The following is a 9,365-nucleotide window of genomic DNA, read 5'->3' on the forward strand; positions in this document are numbered from 1 at the left end:
AGTACCTGTGAATCTTGATTTCCGTTTAAATAATTATTAATTCTTTTTTTTTTCAAATTAATCTTAAAAATATTTAAAGATAATTTATATTTTTTTATAGAAGACAACGATTTTATGTCAGATATCGATTCTGAGGAAGATTTTGAAGTTGAAGTGATGTTTAATGAACATGTTAGAAATATTAATTTATAACCATCTATCAAACTACTAGTGGGTCTGTGGTACTCCCGGTACTCGAACTGAAAATGGCTCAGGCGCAACTCGAACTTGAAATGGTACACAAATACGTTCCAAGAGGGTTACGTATTATACCGGTAATCGGTTCGGGATCGAAAGGAAACCACAGATCACCTACCTCCTCTAGATGTTTCACGATAACGCTTTGGTTAAATATGAAAAACAGCGCTCCATGCCGCTTGTATCGGAACTAATTTCAAGCGGGAATTTCAAAATGTAATTTTGGTGGAAAGAAAATGTTAGGTTAAAATATTTGTATAGTTGAAAAAAAAATAATTTGGTTTTAAAATATGCAAATTATTTTTAATTTCAAATATACAAAATACCATTTGGGAAAAAATAAGACATGACAACGTATTTTTATTTATTTATTTCATACCAGCAAAACCACTTTGTATATACTTTTTTACAAATCGTATCTTTACAAATGAAATTATTAATAGTTATCTTCCAAATACTTCTACAAAAGGGTATCTCAAATGATTGAAACATGTGTGCATCTCTACTTGTTGAGGACTTTCAACTAAAACAAAAAATTAATATAATTGATTTGATTAATAACCATATTCATTTCACGTAAAATAATTTGTATTAATTATATATTTTATGTAGGGGTTACTTACTTGGTCTTGGTGTTACATTCGTTTGCTTCCCTACACCACTAACTGTGTTCTTGTTCTCTAATAACAACTCACCATGCAAATGTAAGCTCGGAATTTGATCTTCCTAGGGATCTTCAAATCACATTCGTTTTGTTTCAAAAACTGTATTTGAATCCATTTTATCTAAATCAGGATTTTTTATTATTGCTAACAATCAGATAAACATTTTTACTGACATAAAGATAAAAACGAAACCTTAATTCGCACACTTGATCCAACGTTGCCAAGTCACTAAAATCTCAATATTTGACACTGACACCAATTTGACAATTGACAGATTATCTTGTAAATAAATAAATGTAAATAGTTATCCTCTAATCCACAAACCATACATACTCATAGACGTTTCACGTAAATTGTCAAGGTCAAGACAGCAAATTAGTTACCATTCCAATCCAGAGATGTCGCTGTCAGTCAATTCTCTTGTCATATTTAACAACTGACAGTTGACAATTAAATTAATTTGTTATTTACTTTTTATTTTACAGTTTGTGGCTTAATTATTTTATTATAGTGGTGTTACGTTTTTAATTAGATTTAATCACAATTTTAATAAGTGTATTAACCTCCTCTCCATTTTTATGAGTAGAATTTTTAGTTTATATTGATCATCCCGTGTTGTGTTTCTCCAAATTAAAAAAAACAGCCTGAAACAGTTTATTCCAATAGACAAGTGTGTCATCAACATTACGGACCTACATATTTTTGGAAGTTTGTAAAAGATTATAAGGTAATATTTATCTAAACAATCATCCTATGTACAAGATTCTTTCAAAAATTTTCATTCAACTCGATACACATCAGTGCTTTCACGTGACACATAGCAGTAGTGTTTAGCATTTTGAAAACAAATTGGAATATTTGAAGTTTTCAGTAAAATATGGAATAAAACATTGAATTGTCTTTCTGTTGTTTTAATTTCCTGCGAAATTTCATCAAAAATCCCGCAAAATTTATAATTTGAAATTCTCACGTAACTAAAATTTGTCAATTTAGTTCCCATTCCAATCAAGAGATGGCGTTAATTCGATCCGAAAGATTAACATGGTCGTGAAACGTCTATAAGTATGTATGGTTTGTGCTCTAATCTAACAAAACAAAGTCGGGAACAATGGATTAATGGATATGTAAAAGCCATAAGGAGAACAGAACTATAAAAGAATATGCAATAAACATTGTAGAAGTGGTAAGTAATTCAATTAATAAGGTTTTTAAAAAATGTCTACAATAATGATAAAGATGTACCTAAGTAATAATTCAAACTTAATTATTAGGAAAGCCAGTCACTTTAAAAAGATATTCCAAACCAAAACATGGGTTACCAAAGCAGACAATAAAAAAAAAGGTGATCTAGAATGCAAGAGAAGAGCTGATGAAAGAAGTAAATGTAAAGAAAATAATGAAGAGACTTCTCTTGACCATGTAAGTATAAGATATAGTTTATTACAATATGGTTAGATGCAAAGCTTACCATGTTTTAATGCATATAGCCTAAATCTTTTTCTAATGGTGCTACAACCCTTTTTGAGTCTTGGTGTGCTTAACAACATTCTGCCCTGCCAGATACTTTTCTGATGTTCATGGTTTTAAGATCCCCCTCTGCATCGTCTATCCATCTTTTATGGGCCCTTCCTCTTGTTCTATTTCCTTGGGGCTTCCATCTCTGGATTACTTGTACAGCTCAATTATCTGGCATTCTTTCTGAGACATCAAACCAATTTAGTCTTTGAGATTTTACAATTCTAACAATATCTGCACTCTGCATTAGTATTATCCAGCTCGTGGTTCATTTTAATTCTCCACAAACCATCACTGCAATGTGTAGATTTGTTTTGTAGATTCTAAGGTTAGACTTAGTAACTTACTTTTCGTTAAGTCTTTGTATGCATAAAATCACTTATTGCTGCTAAGAATTCATGCTTTTCTTGACTGGTGTTTATTTATTTATTTATTATTATACGGGATAACCCCATTAACAGAAAAATTACAGTTAAATATTAATACATTTCCAAAAGGTAATAATAAATTCAATGTGTTAAATATGACTTAATTAATCTAAAAAATAGAGAGTTAGAAAAGTATAAAAACACTGAAAAATTTCATATGTCACGAAAATTAATATATAACATAAATATTGACTACAAAAAAATATACAACATACAAACATAACACTTAAGAGTATAAAAATAACATCACAGAGCAAGAGATCTTTTTAATTGATTTAGAGTTATATTAAATAAATCAAGTTCGTAATTATTTAACAATCCCATATACCTATCAAGTGGGTTGTGAACGCCATACAATATTCTATGGAAAGGTATTTTAAACATATTATGGTAACGGAGAGCTTGATAAGGAACATTAAAATTAATCTGACTTAAAAGATTGGGAGAATTTATAAGTCCATTTATGATCCTAAAAATGAAAACAGCACCTGCTATGTCACGGCGTAACTTAAGTGGAGGTAGGGACAACTGTTGTTCAAGAAAAGAATAATCGTGATTGACAATGATAGTTTGTGTATAGTAAGCACATGATCTCAAGAATCTATGTTGTATTCTCTCGATAGTATCATAGTGTTGTTGTCATTTATTATTGAGTCTGGGTAGTGAAAATGGGAGGCATATTCGTAGGTATGGTTTTCTACCTTCAGATGTTCATGTTGATTTTACTTTGTGCACTCTATATATTTTGTTTTACTTTCATTTATATATAGACTAAACGTAGTAGCTTCCCATTTCAGATCTATAGCTTTTTCTTTTAATACCTTTTTGTTGTGGCTTATTATGGCAGCTGCCCTTATATAAAACTAACTAAACTAACCTAAACCTTGTAGGTATAACTGTCTTAATATTAAAATACAGTTGCCCTTGATAGTCCGACAGGTATGGGACCAAAAGGTCAGACTACTGAGCATGTCGGAGTATCAAGTGTGTACTGTACTTTTGTGGTACTTTCCACATTTGTATGATTTTTATGGTACACAACGTAAAATTTTTATTTATGTATTTGATTTTAGGAACAAACACCAGATATTTTATATATGTAGAAAAAGGAAAAACTGCTGGAACTTTAATTTAAAGGCTTTTGACTAGTGAAGATTTGGATAAACAACAGGAGTTACTTTGGGCTATAGCTACGTGCAAATTTATTTTCTTGTGGCTTCCTATGTTTATTTTTAATAACTATATCTACACTTTGATATGTTTTTAGTCGCATGAAGATTTTATAGTTTATTATTTTATGTATAGTGTTATATTTGTGTTGAATAAACATTATTATTATTATTACCTTAATTTCCATTAAATAAATTAACTGTAATTAGTAAATCGTTTTTAACGTTGATAAATAAATTATCAATAATGATTCCCAAATATTTTATTTGTTTGACAACTTCTACGAAATAATATTTCGTAGTAATAATCAATGCTTTGGTTTAAGAAATAGACAACTTAGAATAGAAATATGCTTAATTGTCATGGAAAATTGTACAATTTTATAGACAATGCTTACATAAAAAGCATCATAAAGCATCAATTGAGTCATAAAAAATACAAAACAATAACAAACACAAAAATCAATAACAAGTTTAACTTGAATTGGTGCTCTACACATATTATTACACATACTACATATTATTATTATTGAGTGAAAAACACTTTAACCCATTGATAACAAAAACTTTCCATAGAAGGCCACAATTTTTAAATCATATTTTCTGTTAATTGTAAACGGCGATCATATTCTACTGCTTATTATTTTTTTCTGTTAAAACACCCTGTATAGCATATATTCAAGTATTGTTATACTTTGTATTAGAGGTATTTTTTTAAATTGTGTAATTGATTGCACTTGACCAACTTCATGTTTGCAAAATAAATTCGGTACAACTATATACGTTCGTTTTATTGTAATCCTTAAGCCTTAAGATATTGCTTAGTTTGAAAAACACTATTTTTATATCAACTTTTACTTTTAGAAATTGATATGGCAACAACACATCACTGCCTATTGATTTCAAAGGCGGTGATTTAGAGGCAAACGCTAAATAAACAGCAAATATGTGCCTGAGTAATATATTAAAGCTCTCTGAGTTAGGCTATCTTTAGCTTATTCTTTCCATTTCAATCCTGTAATAAAAGTTAGTACTTGGTTCTGAATTTACCTGGTATTTACATCTTAGCACCCAGTATCTTACCAAATTCTTTCCCCACTCGAGCCGACAATTTAAAGTAACCCTCTATTATGGCCCAACAGAACAGGCCATGTCTGAAGTTACCCCTACGAAGCAATCTTAATTGCCGCTAAGAAGCGATCTGTTTGTTTTTTTTTCGTAAGCCACTTTCACAAAATTTCTTACAGTTCTTGTACAAATATGTATATAGGTCTGGCTCCCGCGTATGAAAAAAAGTTGATTAAGCAAGCTGAAAATTTGTTAATAGCTTAAGGGCGTCTAGTCGGACAAACTTTGATATATAGGAAAAGGGGTTTTAATTGTGGAACTGTCAGACCACGAAAACGTCACATGTATTTTGTCCGACAGAACTTCCAATTGAATTGTTACCCTTTCATTAAACTCTCGTGCAAAAATCAGGTTGCTATTTATCACCAAATGAGAATTATAAATGAGTGGAACACGTAGAATATGTCAAATGACAGGTGATAAATAGCAGTCTGATTTTTGCATGAAAGTTTAATGAAAGGGTAACAAATCAATTGGAAGTTCTTTTTTCTTTCGTGGTCTGACCGTTCCAAATTTTTAACCTGTTCGTGTTCCACAATTAAAATTTCCAGTGTTCCCATAAATCAAAGTTTGTCCGACTAGACACCCCTATTAACAAATTTTCAGCTTGCTATTAATCAATTTTTTTTTCATACGCGGGATCCTGACCTAATAGCTTAAACGCTTGAATAAACTTATTTTAGCTTGAGCTGTATCATGTATGTATATTAGTAAGACATAAATTAAACTTGAAAATATAATATGTATGACGCACGCACTTACTGACTACCTTTAATGATTAAATTAATATATTACTAATCATTATATTATGATTGTGTCACATTGTGTGCTGGCACAATGCATCGTCTTTTTTAAATTTACCGCGCATTGACTGTTACCCGTACAATTGGCAACGTTGGATCAAGTGTGCGAATTAAGGGGCCTGATTCTAATTCATTTCGACAGTCGCAATTTCATTTCGACACCGCGCGATTCTTGGGGATATTAACCTTATTATGTTGAGACTGCTCAGAATTTGGGTTGGCGCTTCGGTTTCTTGGATTTTGTTGATAGTCTGGGAAAATTATCGAAAAAATACCATTTTTGGGAAAAATTATTTACCAGCTATTTTATTGCTAAAATCGAATCTTAAGATTGCATATATTAGTAATATGGGGTATGACAAGTCCGCAGAAAGTGTGTTATTTTATTTATAAACAAATTAGCACTCCTAAATCTTCTTTTTTTTTTTTCAATTAGTGGTCTGTAACTCCTATATTTTTTCCTTTGAGCCAAAAACACTCAAATAAAAATTCACCGTAATTTAGTTCTGCACAAAGTTATTTTTTTTCCGATTTCCTTCAACAAAAATTTTACTCAGAAAATCCGAGTTTTCCCAAAAAATCTGCCATTTTCAATTAAAATTTTAGGGAAGTACCTAATTATTTATCAATAATTAAATAATTGAAGACATGAAAGATTTATTATAGTAGATTATACAGAGGGGCTAAATTATGGAATAAATTCATTTCTTTAAAACGGACGATTTTGGAGCAAAATCCCGAAAGAGGTCGATTTTTATTTTTAAATTACAATTTTTTGGCATATATTTCATACTAGTGACGTCATCCATCTGAGCGTGATGACGTAATCGATAATTTTGTTAATGGGAATAGGGGTCGTGTGGTAGGTCATTTGAAAGGGCGTTTAATTCTCTATTCAGTAATATAAACATTAATATCATTAGGTATTTATACATGGTTGCCAAAAAAAAATTTTGAATTAAATTAATTGGCGCAAAAAGAAGAATGTATGTAATTTATTTAACTCAAAATACATTGTACTGCTGTCAGAAAATAGAAAAAAAGGTTTATTTCACAAATAAACATTTCTTTTCGCTTAAATTAAATCACAAACAGACTCCCTCCTACCTATTGGCAGTTTGAACTTTTAATTTAAGCTAAAAGCAATGTTTATTTGCAAAATAAACATTTTTTTCTATTTTCTGACAGCAATACAATGTATTTTGAGTTAAATAAATTACATGCATTCTTCTTCTTGCGTCAATTAATTTAATTCAAAATTTTTCTTGGCCTCCCTGTATAAATAATGAAACTAATGTTTATAATACTGAATAGAGAATTGAACGCCTTTGTAAATGAGCTACAACACGAACCCATATTCCTATTTAAAAAAATAATTACGTCATCACGCTCGGATGGATGACGTCACTAGTTTGAAATATATGCCAAGAAATTTAATTTAAAAATAAAAATCGACCTGTTTCGGGATTTTTCTCTAAAATCGTCCATTTTAGAGAAAATGAATTTATTCCATAATTTAGCCCCTCTCTGTATATCAGGAGACCGGCGACAATCTAACCAATAGTTTAGCAATAATTAAAATGTTAATTAAAAAATTTCGGTCGAAATAATAACCAGAAAGATTATGATACACCAGAATAACTATGATTTTCATATAAAAAAGCACTATACCTATTCAACGTACCTTACAGGATTGAAATTGGACCATTTGAGCGGTCTCGGGAATGTTATAAAGAAACAATTTTTTGGCTTATAAACAAATAGAACCCCTCAGAAAATATTAGATTAAATTAAATTAAGTTAACGCTGTTGAAAAGAGCACGGCTTCTGTGTCCTTTTCGAAGAAAAACAAATTGAATTGCGAGGAGTGATTCCAGGTATAACCGGTCAAATTTGACCGGCATTTGCGACAGAGTTATAAACAACAGGATTTTAATCTTTGAACCATTAGATACCTTTTAATTCCGGTCTTCTTTGTACATACAAATTTTCATATCTTCAAGACACTCATAACAAAAAAGATTTATGTCACTGTCACCAAATTATTTAATTATTGATAAATAATTACTTCCCTCAAATTTTAGTTGAAAATTAAAGATTTTGTTTGGAAAACCCGAATTTTCCGAAGAAAATTTCCGTCGAAGGAAATTGGAATAAATTATTAATGTGCAGAATTAAATTACTGTCAATTTTTATGTGAGTGTTTTGGTTTAAAGTTAAAATTTTCGGAGTTTTAGAGCAATAATAAAAAAAAAGATTTCGGAGCGCTAATTTGTTTATAAACAAAATAGCACACTTTCTGTGGACTTTGCACAGCTATATTACTAATATAGGAAATCTTGAAGATTTTATTTCAGCATGTCCAGCAATAAAATAGCTGGTAATTAATTTTCCTTGTTTTTTACTAATTTTCCCAGATTATTACCTCACATCTTTCATTGAGTTGATGATTCATGTTGTGGACATTCTCAATTATTATATTTCTAATTTAATACTATTCTATCTAATTCCTCAAAACAAGCAAATTTCAATTAAACCCAGCTATATTATAATACCTTTTGATTTAGTTTTCCTTGCAAGAAATAAACAAAACACATCTAAACTAAACCTAACCTCGCTTTTGGCCATTCATTCATCTCCGTGTCAAATAATTTCGACAGTCGCCATCGCCATATTGAAAGCGACTTGTTTAGTGTCGAAATTTGATTTAGAATCAGGGCCAAGGTTTCGTAAAAGATAAAGGCATACTGACACTGACAATGATGACAATTGACAAATTATAATGACACTCAGACTCAGTGATATAGAAGAAATCTTCACTCCAGGTGCATGGCGACATCTCAAAAAACGTATCATTACTAAAAATGACATTTAGTTTAGTATGACCTTGAGCATAGCCACCTTTACTTTACAAGCCATGAAGTTGAAACTTGGCAACATCTAAGCGTAGACCGGTTAATTCTGACAGTTCTCATTTATTTTTAAATGTTTTTAAATAATATTCACTGTATTTACAGAAAAACTCAAACATTTTACAATATTTCGTGCTCCAAATTATAAAGATTATTAAAAGGTATGTATTAAGATGATTTTAGTTCAATATAATATATTTTTATATAAACTTACGTGCATATAGAAGTTGTCATTTTTGATGTCTTATATTTACTAAACCTGTTGGCCGATTCAAGTGATTTTTTTAATATGTTATAGCCTGAAATTGGGACTATAAATAGTCCCAATCTTGAAAAATTATTTTTGCAGCACAACTGTCACCTGAAGCTGTTATCATGTTTGGTAATGAAAAGTTTACAACATGAAGGCTTTCATTTAAATTTTGAATTTGAGTGTGAATGTGGGGAAAATGCCTTCAAAGTTTATTCTGCTATTATAAAAATTATGTGTAATATTGTTTTAAATAAT

The 9,365-nt window shown here is 30.2% G+C and overlaps 1 long non-coding RNA gene across 1 annotated transcript; it reads left to right on the plus strand.

Annotated features, from left to right (window-relative positions):
* The first annotated feature begins 1,961 nt into the window (after positions 1-1,961).
* LOC126889332 (uncharacterized) lies at positions 1,962-4,186 on the plus strand. The gene is made up of 3 exons (XR_007699993.1): positions 1,962-2,085; positions 2,174-2,321; positions 3,919-4,186. It is a non-coding gene; the product is annotated as an uncharacterized LOC126889332 (long non-coding RNA).
* Positions 4,187-9,365: the final 5,179 nt, after the last annotated feature.

Source organism: Diabrotica virgifera, chromosome 8 (genome assembly GCF_917563875.1).
Source record: "Diabrotica virgifera virgifera chromosome 8, PGI_DIABVI_V3a".
In the NCBI taxonomy this organism is placed as follows: Eukaryota; Metazoa; Arthropoda; class Insecta; order Coleoptera; family Chrysomelidae; genus Diabrotica; species Diabrotica virgifera.